The 14,648-nt window shown below is 36.0% G+C and overlaps 1 protein-coding gene across 1 annotated transcript in view; it reads left to right on the top strand.

Moving 5' to 3' along the window:
* Nucleotides 1–14,648, top strand: part of LOC129247712 (perlucin-like) — a 50,527-nt gene that overhangs the window by 769 nt on the left and 35,110 nt on the right. The window lies entirely within an intron of this gene.

Below are 14,648 nucleotides of genomic sequence, written 5' to 3'. Positions count from 1 at the left end.
GCGTAGAACTTCTTTTCGCGTGGGCGGCCTTCGGCCGCGCTTCAAAAAAATAACCCTCATCAGTCCGACTCCGGCTACGCAATCCACCGTATTTTTGCGTAGAACTCCTTTCCACGTGGGCGGCCTTCGGCCGCGCTTCAAAAAAATTACCCTCATCAATCCAACTCCGTCTACGCAATCCACCGTATTTTTGCGTAGAACTCCTTTTCACGTGGGCGGCCTTCGGCCGCGCTTCAAAAAAATAACCCTCATCAGTCCAACTCCGGCTACGAAATCCACAGTATTTTTGCGTAGAACTCTTCTAAAAAAAACGAACAGCTGCGAAGAATTATTAAGAAAAGAAATGAATTAAGTCACACTACATATTTAAAAAGAATTCCAAAAAATATTGTAATTGGCTAAACTAAAATATTGTTATCGCATAAACATATACATATGTATATTTATGGAATAAATGTTTATTTTGTTACTTGTTGTATGACGAAAATCACAAAACTTGAATAAAGCAGAATTTTTCGCATTAAACATGCAGAATTTTGAAAAAGCAGAATTTTAGAAAGCAGAATTTTAAAAAGCAGAATTTTTTTGCAATTTACAGAATTTTGTCACCCAGAATTTTGTAATACAGAATAATGACACGCTCCCCTTTGTTGTTGGTCCAGTGCCACCACCATTAATGACTGCGCCTTGATTCCTATGGAATTTTGTCATTCAAAACATCAAATTGAAAAAACAAAATTCATGTAAATGCCTGGAGTATACACTATGGAGCAAAAGTGATCACAAAATTACAATTCAGCTGTATTATAATCAATTTCAGCGCTATGCATGGTTTTTTATTAAAACTGGTACCACCTTTTTTGGAATTAGTGTGTTACAAAATACTAGGAAACAAAAACAACAATTATAGTATAACAGAAGAATTTGCAAGCAGCGAGCATTTAAGAGCAACATGTAATCACTTTTGCCCTCAATCTATTTCCCCTTATGATTTGGAAGTTAACCGTTAATAACAATAACAAGTTTATTTATTTCGATAGATTTGTATTCGTTACTTCCTTTATTTTTCTGTTGCGTTGTGGTTTTCATTCGTTAAGGTTCATTTTGTGAGTAAAATTTAATATATATTTTGTGAAAAATGCGAAAAATTAATAATGAAAAAGTGGTAAAAGCTAGAGAATTAATTTTAGAAGGCAAATCAACGAGACAAATTGCTTCTGAACTACGGATATCTCAAGCTATGGTGATGAAAATTAAATAAAAATAAAAATTGAAAAATTGACCAAGATGCAAGGCACATGGCCAGAAGTTTAATGGCTGGAAAAAGCAAAAAAAGCAGCTGAAAGCATAGGAAATAAGGCTACTGCTTGAACCGCGCGTCGGGCACTAAAAAAAAGTTGGATGTTTTGCCGCCAAAAAGCCCAAAAACCCAAAACTTTCTGTCAAAAACAGAAAGGCTCGAATGTCATTTGCCTTAGCTCATCAGCATTGGACTATAGAAGACTGAGAACGAACAATTGCGACTAAGATTCAAAACCGCAACAAGGTCCTTAAGTCGTTAACCGGCAGTAATTGCGGCCAAGGCAAAGCAATTGGGCGGCCGGTTCTGAATTATGTTGCACCTGTCTGGTGGGCTGGCATTAGTGATTCGCAGTAGGTAAAGCTCCAGACATGTCAAAATACTATCAACAAATCGAATTCAGAGGAATTATTGTGAAACGCTTTATTTAGATCGAAACATAAGAAATTGCTGACAATATATTTGGATGTTTCAAATTCTTGGTACATATGTTACAATCGATATTAATATTATTATAAACAAGCATATAAGAGCTGATTTGTTATACTTATATGATATAAATCGTTTTTTTTTTTTTTACAGCTGCGCAATATTATTTCGAAATAGCATTTCTATTCATTAATAATATAGTATTTTCATGGTTGAAAGGATAAGGTAATTACGAATTTCATGAATTGAAAAAGAAGGATGTGATGAAATTTGCGTTAAACTGATTGCTTCTGTTTGTGTTCTGTTGAAGGTTGAGGAAAAATTTTGAAAAATTCCCATTTAGGTATGTAATATAATGTTCTAAAATTTATTCAAATAATATGAAAGGTTTCGCGGAGTAAAATTAAGAGAGTGCAGCCTTTGTGGAAATGGTCAACTATACCCCTATACCCCTTCCAAGCAAAATAAGAAATTATATAAAATATGATTTACAGATCGATTTGATATAAATCTTATGAAATAAATTTATTTCAGTGTTTTCCCTTTCAATTGAAATTAATTGTTTCGTTTATACGCGTTGTTTTCAGTTGCAACACGTCGAAAACTCTCATCATTGCTGGAGTGGATTTTAATAATCTACTTTCGGTGAGGTGATTTACCCATCAAAATTGCTCCTCACATGTATCTTACACCCTTATGTTGGTGATCGGAGAAAACAGCTTTTGTCAAATATATTCTGTCAGGTTCTCCAAACTGTCGTTATCCACGCATTAAAAATCGGGCAAAAATGCTTTAATACTATAATGGGCATAAACTAGTTAAGTCCTGCAAGTCCCTGCGTACGGTCATTCGTAGTTTTTCTAGTGAGCTTATTATTTGCTAACATCCAACTTAACGCTACACGTGTTTTTTTCACAAGTGTTAATCCAAAAATATATCGTATATTGTGATAAGTGTGAAGTTCTTTCAAAATGCCCTCTGGGGCTACTTACCTAGTGGAGAATAGGTTCGCCCTTCTATCTCTAATAAATCTCAAGAATATTTTCCTGATGTACCCCAGGTTACCATAACCAAATGCGACGATCCGAAATATATAGTTATTAAATCTGTCGACAAAGAAAAACCTTTGGCTAAATACTCATGTTCTCTGTGCATAAAGCCATACTAGCCATAGGCAAAGAAATAAATTCCATTGCTGAACTCCGCGATGGAAGTCTTTTAGTTCTTACAAAAAACAAAAGAATTGCAGAAAAATTTTTGAACGCGAAAAATCTTCCTGGCATTTGCCACGTTGAATGCTCATATCATGTCAATCTGAATTGTTGTTCTGCAGATACAATATTTGCGCCTTTTCTCAATGATATGACAGAATCTGAAATCGTTGAAGGTTTAAAGCCACATGGAGTAATCTCCGTATACAAATTTCAAAGAAAAATTAATGACACCGTATGTGCAACAGGAGCCTTATTGCTTACTTTCCGAAAAACTCGACATAGCTTTGTGGAAGCTCTCAGTTTAACCTTATATTCCCAACCCCATGCATTGTAGGTCGTGTCACATCATTGGGCATACGATGAAGCATTGCAAAAATCTTCCAACTTGCATAACCTGTAATCTGCCTCCTCATATGAATACCAAATGTACAGAAAAAGCTGCCCAAAATTTCTTCAAGCCAAAGAAATTATTAAAATCAAAGTAATAGGCAAATGCAGCATTCGCGAAGCAACAAAAAAATATAAAGCAAGAGCTCTACAAAACTCTTTACCTCAAACTTACTCCCAAATCATTAGTTCTCCCTCTATAGCACAAAGTAACACAGTTAACAAAAGCAATATTGACAGTTCGTCAAATATACCAACAACATCTTCAAAAAATATAACTGAAACAACTTCACAAATATCTTCCGTAAACAAAAATAACAACAAAGAAATAAACTTAGTAAATGCACAACAAATTACCCATTCCACTTCTCTCACTCCGAAACCAAATTCAAATTTTACACCAATAAATTCTTACTCTCATCTCAATTCTCTCACCAGTTCTCATAATAACTCAATGCTTTTTTCTTTTTCTTCTTCATCTCCTTCTAACAGCGATGAGCAACTGTCCCCTGGTCCAACTAACGTTATTCCAGATGACATTTATTCGACCTCCAACGATTTAAAACGAATATAAATATAGACTCTCCTCACTCTGTCACGCAGATTGAGGAAGCAGTCTAATTCAACTCATGTTGTTTCCAAATCTATTTTGTTTTAAATTTTTCACTTTTTTCGTTATATTCCTTTATATATATGCTTTCCGTTTTACAATGAAATATAAATGGATACAACAAAAACTACATTCAACTCGAAATATTACTTAATACCCATTCACCTGCAATTACTTTACTTAATGAAACTCACCTCTCTCATAGCCAATCCCCTTATACTCCCAAAATGTATGTTGGCTATTTCCATAACCTAGATCATATCTTCTTATTCTTCTTAATTGGCGCAATAACCGCTTACACGATTTTGGCCGAGTTTAACAAAACGCGCCAGTCGCCAAGTCCTTCTCCACTTCATCTTTTCAACGCAGATGAGGTCTTCCTCTTCCTCTGCTACCACTAGCTGGTACCGCATCGAATGCTTTAAAAGCCGAAGCGTTTGCATCCATTCGGACGACATGACCCAGCAAACGTAGCCGTTGGATCTTTATTCGCGGCGGTATGTCTATGTCGTCGTAAAGCTCATACAGCTCATCGTTCCATCGCCTGCGATATTCGCCGTTGCCAACGTGCAAAGGTCCAAAAATCTTACCCAGAATCTTTCTCTCAAATACTCTAAGCGTCGCTTCATCGGATGTTGTGATCGTCCTAGATCATGTAACTGCAAATAAACAGGGAGTAGCGATACTTGTTAGGAAGAATATTCGACACAATTTAGTCCAAATTCAGTCCAGTATTTCAACATTAGCAGTCATAGTGGATATTCCGTTAAAGTGTGTAGCCATGACCATGCACATTCCACCCACCCAAAAATTTTCCTAAGCGGAAATCACACGCATCTTTTGTAATTTCTCCACCCAATTTATTGTAGGTGGTGATGTAAATGCACCATTTGGGGTTCCTCATATACAAATTCAAGAGGTAAAAAGGTTGAAGATGTGTTTTCGCACTCAGGCCTCATTTGCCTTAATGTTGGTTCAGCAACACATTTCTCCACTCATAGTCCTTTTACATGTGTTGATAGTATATACCTTTCTGCTTCGCTGGCCCTTTTATGTTCTTGGAGTGTTTTAGGCTCGCTGCATAGAAGTGATCACTATCCAATAATTACCCAACTTAACTGCTTAAGATCTCAGACTACCTACAAACCTTTATTAAAATTTAATACTGATGCAGCTGATTGGGAAAAATTTCGTTTAAAATGCGCACATCTGAGTGATAACAGACAGATATCTCACAATGTAAATCAAGAGTCCACAAATATCGCTAAAATCTTGCGCACTGCGGCTCATCTTACAATACCTCAAACCAAGCCTATCCTCATAAGGAAAGCATTCCGTGGTGGAACGCTGATCTATCCGATATGCGCTCAAATAAACAACGTTTGTGGCAAGCATATAAGCGAAACCGCAAAAATCAAAATTTAGTAATCTATAAAAAACCCAATGCTATCTTCAAACGTACGGCAAAAACTGCAAAACGGAAAAAATTGGAAGATCTGACTTCAAACATTAACCCTTCCCAAGCCCCAAAAAAATATGAGGAGACATAAAAATGTTAACTGGTTCTCCGCAAATTTCAACCTTTACGCACATTAACTCTTCAAGCAGAGTGCTATTTTCCCCAACCGATATTTCTGACTTCTTCGCCTCATATGTTTCCTACTTTTCCTCCAACACGAGCTTTTCTGACAACTTCCGTAATGAAAAAGTTGCAGCTCTTAATAGTAGCTTCTCATGCCCATTCCGCCTATCAACGGCTGCAAAGCAAATAGAAGCAGATATACAATTATCCGAATTCGAATACGCTTTAAATTCTGTGAAAGGAAAAACTCCTGGCCTTAACAGAATTTCATACCCAATGATTCGAAACAGTCCCATTTCGGCTGATCAACCTTTTCAACAATATTCCTGATAGCGCCTCTTTTCCTCAATCCTGGAAATTAGCATACATTGTTCCCATTTTAAAACCCAACAAACCAGCGTCAGAAGTTGATAGCTATAGGCAAACCTCGCTATTACCTTGTCTTGGTAAATTGTTTGAAAAAATAATGTGGTATGCTGATAATAAAAAATTACTCAGCCCAAACCAAACCTGCATATAGAAAACATCATGGTCCCATTGACTGTCTTATACACATTGACCACTTCATTTCAAATGTACTCTCTTCGAGAAATCATATATCGTTGCTCTCAATTGATTTCCAGAAAGCTTTTGATCGAATCGGAATTCATATTATAATGCGCCAATTAGATATATGGGAATCCAAGAATTAGAACAATTGTAAAGAATTTCCTCTCTAATAGAAAGTGTAAGGTCAGAATAAATGGTTTTCTATCGTCAACAAAACCTTTAGATAATGGCACGCCTCAAGGCTTTTAACTAAATTTCCTATATAGCAAAATATCAGAAAGGTATTGAAAGTCAACTATATGCTGACGACGTGGTATTTTACACCAAAATTTCTGATCTTTCACATGTCACTTGCCTTTTTAGAAATATTCTGAATGCTATAGATGAATGGTCTCTATCTTCAAGAACGTCTATATCACTTGTAAAGACCAAAACCCTTCATATTTGCAGAAAGCTATCTTTTACTGGATTTCAACTTAATCACAATGGAGCTTATAATGCTCTGTAACTGAAGTCAGCCTCCTTGGCCTCATTATAGATTCTAAATATAGTTTTAAAAACCGTTGTAAATATGTATAAGACTGCCTTGTAACTAGATTAGGCATTAAAGACGATATCTACACCTTATCATATTGGCATTCGAAAATCTCTCCGAGCTTTTCCAACAACTCCGTTGAGGAATTTGTTTGCGGAATCGGGGCTCCCTACTATAAAGGATAGAGTTAATAACTGCACTTATCGTCTCCTTCCAAAATTTGTATCCTCATAAAACATCTATCTTGCAAAGGACTTCAATAGGAAAACATGGCCTAGAACACTTTCAGTTATCTTTCGTTGTCTCATTTTATTTAAACAACTTGATATGCCTCCTTACTCCAAATTTCATCAAACAGAAGCATACCCGGGTTGGGCCATCAAAAACACTTCCTTTGCAATCAGGACTATGCAACTCTGCAAAGAAAAAACATCGAGAGATGAATACAGAAAAATATTTCCTTTTGAACGCGATAAATTGTTGAATTTAGGTTGAAATTTAACACTACAGACACCAGATCCTGTATTGATGCCATTGAGTCACCAACTAATACACAACAAGAAATCGTTGCTATTCGTAACATGCTCCAAACCTCTCTAAATAAATTGAAATTTATGTGGATTCCTGGTCACATGGGAATCAGAGGTAATGAAAATGCTGATGCCGCTGCTAAAAGCGTAGGAAATATTCCATCCTTTTTTCATCGCCATCTAACTAAACAAGATATAATTTCTGAGATATCCAGACGGCGTAACTCCACTCTCCTTGATGACTGGAAAATCTACACCCACCACTATACTTCTGTTAATCACAAGAGGATAAAACCCACCTTTCCACCTATTTTGCCTTTAAAAATGTTGAAGTTTACGGCTTGGTCACACCATACTCACCCACTCTCATCTCTTTAGTCGTTCAAACAAATTCCCCAAATGCCACGGACAATTATCACTGAAGCATATAAAGGGTTTTTCAATTGGCGCGGGTCGATTTTGGCGCCCTGTGGCAGCCATTTTGTTTTGGTGACATCTGTCAAATCTTTTGTTTATTATTCAGTTGCTTATGCCAAATCATCATGGCAAGTTACACGATTGAACAGCACGTTCAAATGATAAAACTTTATTATCAAAATGAGTGTTCATTAACACAAACTGTGGCAGCCATTTTATTTTGGTGACATCTGTCAAATCTTTTGTTTATTATTCAGCTGTTTATGCCAAATCATCATGGCAAGTTACACGATTGAACAGCACGTTCAAATGATAAAACTTTGTTATCAAAATGAGTGTTCATTAACACAAACTGTGGCAGCCATTTCATTTTGGTGACATCTGTCAAATCTTTTGTTTATTATTCAGTTGTTTATGACAAATCATCATGGCAAGTTACACGATTGAACAGCACGTTCAAATGATAAAACTTTATTATCAAAATGAGTGTTCATTAATGCAAACGTTGCGCGCATTGCGCCCATTTTTCGGTAGACGTGTTGGCCCATATTGAACCATATGGACCTAGATGACATGTGGTTCCAGCAGGACGGCGCTACGTGCGACACAACAAACGTCATTTTATTCCATTTCAACATCTACCCGCCGTTATTGAAAAACCCTTTCAGCACAGCTTTTGGATGTTCATCCCCTCTTGATCTACTGAAAGAGCCCTCGTCAAATAATATAAAAACAATGTACAACTACCTTAAATCAAATGATTTGCTAAGAGAGATATAACTAACTAGATATGCTATATACTAATTTGTAATCTTACTTTTATCCAAAATTTAATAATATTCTAACTTGTGTAAATTTGTGTTTCATAAGTATTCAGATAGCTGATGGCCTTCGTTGCAAGTGCTGCAATTTTAAAACTTGTATAAATAACTTGTTATTATATAAGTTAAGCAAAAAAAAAAATTTAAAAAAAATAACTTTGTTTGGTATTTTGGAATATTCCAGATGCTATCCGCGTACTTTGTGGGTGGCACCTGTTGGGGAACACATAATTACAGGGAATGATAATTATCTCTGTATCGTTATAGTTCTGTAGAGGACAACCGCAGAACGATAACCTTAAAAATTTAAAATAAGGTCAGTCGCCGACTATTATTTAAAACTCAGAACTCTTTACGAGGCGGATAAATAGGTTCTCTGGTTTACGGATGGTTTTAAAACAACAGATACACCCTCGAGCTATGCTGTCATAGACTTAAACTGTTTTGTCTCACGGACAACTTATTGGAAAAAGTTAAAGGACTACGTATCTCGTAGCCGCAGCGGGAATATGCCGGATATCAAAATCTGAAATTATCTACCAAATTATTTAAAAAAAAATGCATTCTAACAATATTTCCGTTTTGTATTATCATTTTAAGTTCTCAAGCTCTTAAAGAATCATATTGGTAATAATGTAGAGCCTTATTGTGTCGTTCTCCTTGCCGCGGGCATGAGGCTCAAGTGGGGATTTAACCCCATGTTATGAAGATTAACTTTCCACGAACTAAGAGGACAGCTCCATATAAGAATTGGGTATCCACCCATCCGCGGAACAGCGGAGATTCAGTTAATGGAGATTCGAACGCAGGTGCTGGTCTATCCACAAGGCAGATCAAACGAAGAAAACTGAAGGCGAAGATAGCCGAAGCGTTAGCTAAGGGAAGTACTCAAGATCCATCAACTTCGACATTTGTAATGGAAACAGGAAACCGCGGCAGATCAGAGGGTTCCTCTGTAACGTTGCGCTTTTCCGAAACCGAAACGGGGACTGTGCCAACGACCGGGAAGAGGAAAAAGGCAAAGAAGAGGAAAGTCGAGAGCAGAAGTCGGAAATGCCTGCATCCTCGACCCAATCCAAGCAGATAAATCTTTATCTGACAAGGCAGAGGCTAAGGGACCTCAAATGTCGAATGACACTCTTCCGTCAACGTCTGGCAAATCATTCGCCAGAGTGTCAGCAAAGATAATTGCGGTAGAGATACATATCGACAAACAAGACGGTATATTGTCCAAAGGGCAACAAGACTATCTTGACAGCTATCTTTTGAAAGCTATCGGTCAGGCGAAAGACGCGCATTCTAAAAGTGCACTGTTCCAATGTTTTTGCACAGAGAATGGCTGAAAAAGGATATAGCGAAAATTCCAGCCTGCGAAAACAGCAAGTTCATTCTTGTTGAGAGTAGCAAAGAAAGGCTGGTACGAGCGAGTGTCTGGATTCCGGCTCCTTCCTGTAGTTCAGCAGAACTCCTCACATACATCCGTGTTCAAAACGAAGACTATTTTCGTGTCCAAGATAAAGTGGAGAGCAAAACGTAAATATACTCAGTCTCATGACTGAAGTAATATTTACGCAGATAAATCTGCAGTATAGCAACGCGTCTACGGCTCTTCTGTGCCGTAGGCATGCAAAACAGCAAACAAACCCACACATAATACTAATTCAAGAACCATGGGTATGTCACAAGCATATCTTTGGCGTAGGAAATAAGCCAATGCGAAAGTCGTGGCTTAAAAAAAATCAACCGGCGTCGAAACGCGTCTTTATTGATTAAATGGTATTTTTCAATTACAAATTTTTATATGCTTACAGCTAGTATTTATAATATTTCCTATTGCTAATAGTTGATTCACTTACAATACAATATTTGGTGAATCAACGAAATATGAATATTGCTTATTCTAAGTTTCCTAAATTATTTGCATAAGTGTCGTTGCACTCATTTCATTACAAGCTAATTGTGTCGCTTGCGAAATGCGTTAGTGCAATGGCACTTATTTGGTTGGGTATCGAGTTACGATGACCAGTCCACTTCAATTGTATTTTCTTTTGGAGTAGAATGGTTGAGTGACGTAACTCCCCTTTCCTTTGATTGAAAACACTCCTGGGTTTTTGCATTTACGTTAAGTTCGATGGCTTTGTGCTTATTTGTGAAATGAATAAAAATTACAGATAAAGCTAATGTGCTTACTGCGATGAATGAAATTGTTAGCCAAATATTAATTTGATATGATTTTTTGTGGAAGGTTAGTTCTTCGATTTTTTTGAGCGTTTTCAATTTGGTTAATAATTAATTCGTCAAATGTAGGTTCGAGTTGTGTGTTATTTATATTTGATTCAAGGTGACGTATTACATATTTTTGTGTAAATGATTTATTTAAATTTTTATAAGTTTCGTTTTTTACATAAAGTTCACAATCATTGAATAAAATAAGTTGAGTTCCTATGGAATTTAAAGTTCTTTCGTTACATGTACTTTTTATTTCAATTCCTTTAGAATTTTTTACAATTATTAAGCCTTTTTCGATTTCCATAATTTCTTCTTTATAATTTTTGATTTTCTTACAATTTTTCTTTATTACACATGATTTTGAGGCTTTTAGGTTTTTTTGGTATAAATTTCTTGAAAAAGTGAATCTTGTTTTATTTATTTCCAAAAGATGTTCGCTTTTGAATTGTAATTCTTCCGAGTTCTTGTTTGCACATGGAGTTATGAATATATGTTTTGCTATAGTTGTATTTGTTGGGATTTTTAATGAAAATATAATATTATCTGCGGCGGTTGCTGCTCCTAATTCTATGTTTTCTAGTTTATATATATCTATATTGTATGTATTTATTTCCTCAGGGGTAAGAATGTTGCTGGACATTAAGTTTAGTCTAGCTGATGCTAAGTTATTTTGGATGTGCTCTATACTATTGCTAAGCGATCTAATTCTCAAAAGAATGTCAAGATGTAGAAGTTCTTTATGTATGTCTTGAGTTATTATCGTTGCGGTCGATCCTATTATCAGTGTTATTAACATCATTGATGTCAAGAGTACCTGCAAATTTTCCTGGTCTTTTAATGTTACTTGCATGAGTGTTTTGAAGTGGTAGCTTTCGATATCTAGGTTCGTGTTTATGTCTAAGTGCTCTATAATTTTTTACGTGTCCTGTACTTCTTTCATCGTTAAAAACCTCTCTTTTGTTATTAATCTTGTTAATAACTTTTTCTTTAGCTTCTTTTATTCGGTCATGGATTATCCCTTTGTCAATTTTACCAGATGCTATATCTGAAGGTCTTTCTTTCAGTGTGGAATGGATATTATTATTGTAGGTTTGAATACATTTGTACATTTTCTCTCTTGTTGATAGAGTTGGTGATTGGAGTTCCATAATTCTAAATTTTTCTCCTATCGTGTTATGAAGTCGTTCAATATCTGAGTTCCCTGTATGACTATTTGGTTTAGTAAAATGGACTTCAACTCCTTCTTCTCTTAAAAAGTCTTTTACATTCACGCAATTGAATTCATTATCAGTTATAAAGAGTTTAGGTTTTCCTCTCATTGCAAAATACATCCGTAGGTTTTCAACAAGTGTAATGCTATTTCTGTCTTCTAAGAGGATAGCTACTGCGAATTTAGAAAATTTGTCGATAAAAGTCATAAAGTTGTGCTTCTTAATTGTGTACGTATCAAGGTGTACTATTTCGTTAGTATCCTTTGATGTTTCGGTCAGATGAAATTTCGGTTTGATAGGTTTTCTATCATATTTTGTTTGACAACATATATCACAGTTATTTATAAATTTTTGAATTAATTGCTTTAAATTTTTGTGATATATGAGTTTTTTCAGTCCTTCGTAATTTTCATTTATGCCTGAATGGCCACTTTCGGTGAAGTGATAATTTTTTATATACCTAAATGTCTCGTCTTCATTCTGCATGTCTTTAGCATGGTAAGAGCATTTGAAAAATTTTATATTTCCATTAAATAATTCTATTAGTTTTTGCTGTACAGTATTGTAATCACTGTCAGAAAGCTCAGAGAAAATTCCAACTTTTCCTGATTTGAGAAATCGTCTGAATATATCAGAAATAAAACCGCTATTTATATCGTCTAGGCAAATATATATCTTTCTTTTATTTCCAATAATTTCAATCTCTCTATATTTGTGCTCAACTAATATTATTTGTGTGTGGAAACGATTGACTACTGTATCTAGAATTGGAAAATGATCATTAAGGTCCTCTTCTTGAGAGTGTATGGTTGCAGAGGTACTCATATTGTCTAAGTTATCCTCGATTTGTGTGTCCTCATTCGTTAGGTAGATGTCACCTGTTTCGCTATTAATTCTACTTAGGAAATCGGCTAGGGTATTTTCTTTACCTTTAATGTAACCGATGTTGATGTTATATTCACCTAATTTCAGTATCCATCTTTGTAGTCTTGGATTTATGTCCTTTCCTCTGTATTTTGTTTGTAGCCACTTTAGTGGTTGATGGTCTGTTAGTAAGTCAAATTTCCTGCCGTAAACATAGGGCCTAAAATAATTGACTGCCCATACTATGGCGAGAAGTTCCTTTTCTGTGGTTGAGTATTTTTTTTCGTGCTCATTCAAAGTTCTACTTGCGTAGCATATGGGATGACCTGCTTGCGTTAATGCGGCACCTATAGCGTAATCACTTGCGTCTGTAGCAATTTCAAATTTTTTTCCGAAATCCGGGTACTTAAGTATCGGTGGGGATATAAGTAATCTCTTCAATTTATAAAAGGCGTCCATGTACTGTGTATCGTGGACGTTGACTTTTGCATCCTTTTTTAGGTATTTAGTCATAGCTTGAGCTATTTTAGCGTAATTCTTTATGAATTTACGGTAGTATCCAGTTGCTCCCAGAAATGATTTAATCTGTTTTGCTGTTTGCGGCAGCTTGAGCTTTTGGATTGCCTCCACTTTGGTGGGGTTTGGTTTTGCACCTTCTGTAGTCAGGATGTGCCCTAAATATTCTGTGGTTGTAGCGAAAAAATTACTCTTATCAATTAGAACTCGTAGGTTATGTTTTCGTAGTCTATCGAAGATTTTCTTGATACTGTCCATGTGTTCTTGGGCTGTAGTGCTAAATATAAGAATGTCGTCTAAGTAGACAACGCAAATTTTATTGATATAGTCTCTCAAGACTGAATTCATAAGTCTTTGGAAGGTGGCAGGAGCATTTTTTAGTCCAAAGGGCATACGAACGAATTCGTAGTGTCCTAGTGGAGTAGAGAATGCGGTTTTCGCCCTGTCTTCCTCTTTTATAAGGATCTGGTGGAAACCTTTGGCCAGATCTAAAGTTGTGAAATATTGGGCTCTTCCCAATTTTTCTAAAATGTTTTCTATGTTGGGTATAGGAAATTTATCGCTTACCGTGATCTCGTTAAGGGCTCTATAGTCTATAACGATGCGCCATTTCTTTTTACCTGATTTGTCCACTTTTTTGGGGACGATCCACAATGGTGAGTTATAAGGAGAACAGCTTTCTTTAATGATGCCGTGCTCTAGCATTTCCTTCATTTGCTTATTTATTTCCTCTTCATGAATTTGAGGGTATCGATATATTTTAGAATATACTGGTCTGTCAATAGTTGTGACGATTTCGTGTCTTATTTCATGTGTGTGAGAGAGTTTTTGTCCTTCCTGAAAAAATAGGTCGCCATTTTCGTCTACTATTGTTTGTAATAGACTTTTTACCTCCTCGTTCATATCTTCACGTGAAAGCTTTTGTATAATTGTACTGTCCATTTGTGTAGTTTCCAGTGTGTGTATGTCCTCGTAACTGTGTGGGCATGTATCGATGAACTTCGTCCTTGTATTGTGGATTTCCATGTATCCATCTTTTAGGTTAATTATTGCCTCCATTGGCTTTAAAATGTTTTGTCCAAGTATTCCGTCGAATTTTTTGTTCTTCAAGTTTGTCAACTTCCAACTCATTAAATTTTTTTCGTTGAATTCAGTTGGGAGTGGTGTGATAATCTCTGTACCCACTCTTACATTTCCGTCCAATGTCTTAAAATTGAGAGGCTTCGTGAGTCTTTTTCGTTTATAGTTTTGGAGTTTGTCTTCTCCGAGAAGAGAAGTGTTAGAGCCTGTATCAATAAGGCACGTCATTTCGTTTTTTCCTATTGTCAATTTAACTACCGGTAGGTTGTAGTGTGGGCAGGAAACCGAAAATTTTCACTTTCTTCGTTAGTGGTTTCTATGTTATCCACTTCCATGGGTTCGGTCTGATTCGACTTGTACTGTCCTGAACCCCT

The sequence above is a fragment of the Anastrepha obliqua genome, chromosome 5 (assembly GCF_027943255.1).
Source record: "Anastrepha obliqua isolate idAnaObli1 chromosome 5, idAnaObli1_1.0, whole genome shotgun sequence".
Lineage (NCBI taxonomy): Eukaryota > Metazoa > Arthropoda > Insecta > Diptera > Tephritidae > Anastrepha > Anastrepha obliqua.
The sequence above is the reverse complement of the archived record's forward strand: the minus strand, read 5'-3'. Positions and strand labels throughout refer to the sequence as shown.